Genomic DNA, 2,283 nt, shown 5'->3' with positions numbered 1-2,283 from the left:
CAGATTTTTCAGAACGTAAAAGAAGATAATCATTACCAGCAGTGGAGACCATTGTAAATTGTTCTTAAGCAGAACAAAGCTGGTGCTTTGGAAAATCAGCCTCACTCTGCAGTACTCTCACCACCTAATTTTTCATGTCTCTCCTGGATAAAGAAGGATCAGCTCACATTTCTTCTCTGACAAGTTGGGATACTATGTGTTTCTCAAAGGACCCAGAAGATAAAATTAGGGAGGTGTATGAGCAAATTCTCAACATCAAACTAGCAGAGAAATATGAATCGTCTGTGAAACTTACATGTAATCAGATCATACAGTCATGTGGCAGAGGGCCAACCAGCAATGTTTCTTGAGGCTTTTCTCCATTTCTGGGTACCAGATTTGACCTCAAGAGATAGGTGTGGTACACTTTTTGCAATGATTTGATATAATATTTGAGCTCCAATTTTGCATCCTGAGGACAATTAACCTTGTCCACAGGTCCATTTTTATACAACTTGAAAGCCCATGAAACTTTTCAGTTATCACAACATATTTTTCTTTTATCTAATGCAATCGATAGGGTATCCTATAGTGATACATTTTCCAAAGAAAAATGTAGCTGGAGCAGCTATTTAGCAAAATATGACTTCTGTGGCTCTTAACAAATGAATAGTTTCACCAAACACATTTCCATAAAAGATATATGTGTAAGAGTATCTGTGTTATATGTATGTGTGTCTTTAACTACTATTTGTATTGTGCAATTTTTTTTTAATTTTGGGGATTCTGGTTGTGAATTTCTGTGCAACAGCTATAAAATGTGTTCTTGGTCTTTGGAAGATCATTAATATTTTGTGGCCATATAACAGTGGATTGTTTTGCATCCAGGTATTACTGTTAAACAGAGACTATTTCCAGGCACAGAAAATGAATCGTAAGTTAGTATGGGTAGTAGATGTTATTATGATTAAATAATGAAGGTTTGCCATGTGAAGTCTACAAATGATGTGAATAATTTAAGCAAACTAGAAACAGATCATTTGATACATGGACTTTGCTCAGCTATGTCAGAAAAATAACTTGACTCCAAGCCTTAAAATACCCACAGGGAATCTCTGCTATTTCTTTGACAAAATCAAAGCGCTCCCAAGACACTGAACCTCTAAAGGAAAAAGATCTCTCCTGGAGCAGAGCATAAGGTTTTCTGGGAAGCATAGCATAGGTAAGCATGTGACTGGGCCACATCCCAGCGGCACTCTTACTTGGGAGGAGTCACTTCACATTTGTTATTGTTACTACAAATCAGACCTGGCTTCTTTGGTCTCGTTTCCCCAAATTCTTTTAAGAGGTGTCCACATGTGGCTGCTTGAATCTTGTTTTGGCAACGCCCTGCCCAAATTGCTTACTAACTGTTTTTCACCTTGTTCCCAAGGCTGAGGAACAGAAAGTAGCCTGTGGTTGGAGGATGTGGAAGTTAAGTGTACATTTATTTTTATATTGTGATGAATAGGACCACGTTTTACAAAATGTGGAGAGAGACAGAGGGGAGGGGAGGGAAGAAAATACAGTTGTATTAAATTATTTTAGTTTCAAGATAGAATATATTTCTCAAATTAGGGGTTATTTGGAAAAACTAAATTTAATTCAAATGTATATCAATACCTTCCAAAGTAAGGTGATATTCACTGATGGTTGTTTTGATTAGAAAGCTAAGAGATATTCTGGAATATTTATATCTGAAGAGTCCTTATTAATGAATATCATTAACTTAAATCTAACTTAAATTGGAACATTATTCTTTGTACATTTTCATTGTACAGTATTAACTAGCAACATACTAAGCTTCAAAAAAAAGCAATTCAATGAAGGAGAGATAGGTCTTTCAACAAGTGGTACTAGAGCGATTAGACTCCATAGACACAATCCATAAAAGAAAAAATTGATAAATAAGACATCATCAAAATTAAAAAAGTTTTGCTCTGTTAAAGACCCTACTAACAGGATGAAAAGACAAGCTACAGGCCGGGCGCGATGGCTCACGCCTGTAATCCCAGCACTTTGGGAGGCCGAGGCGGGCAGATCACGAGACCAGGAGATCGAGACCATCCTGGGTAACACTGAGAATCCCTGTCTCTACTAAAAATACAAAAAATGAGCTGGGCTTGGTGGCACATGCCTGTAGTCTCAGATACTCAGGAGACTGAGGCAGGAGAACTGCTTGAACCCCAGAGGCGGAGGTTGTGGTGAGCTGTGATTGCGCCTCTGCACTCCAGCCTGGGCGAAAGAGCAAGACTCCGTCTCAAA

At 38.1% G+C, this 2,283-nt stretch overlaps 1 protein-coding gene across 1 annotated transcript in view; it reads right to left on the bottom strand.

Moving 5' to 3' along the window:
* PTPRQ (protein tyrosine phosphatase, receptor type, Q) overlaps positions 1-2,283 on the bottom strand; it is a 239,890-nt gene that overhangs the window by 123,991 nt on the left and 113,616 nt on the right. The gene's annotated exons all lie outside the window — the stretch shown is intronic.

The sequence above is a fragment of the Mandrillus leucophaeus genome, unplaced genomic scaffold (assembly GCF_000951045.1).
Source record: "Mandrillus leucophaeus isolate KB7577 unplaced genomic scaffold, Mleu.le_1.0 Scaffold455, whole genome shotgun sequence".
Lineage (NCBI taxonomy): Eukaryota > Metazoa > Chordata > Mammalia > Primates > Cercopithecidae > Mandrillus > Mandrillus leucophaeus.
The sequence above is the reverse complement of the archived record's forward strand: the minus strand, read 5'-3'. Positions and strand labels throughout refer to the sequence as shown.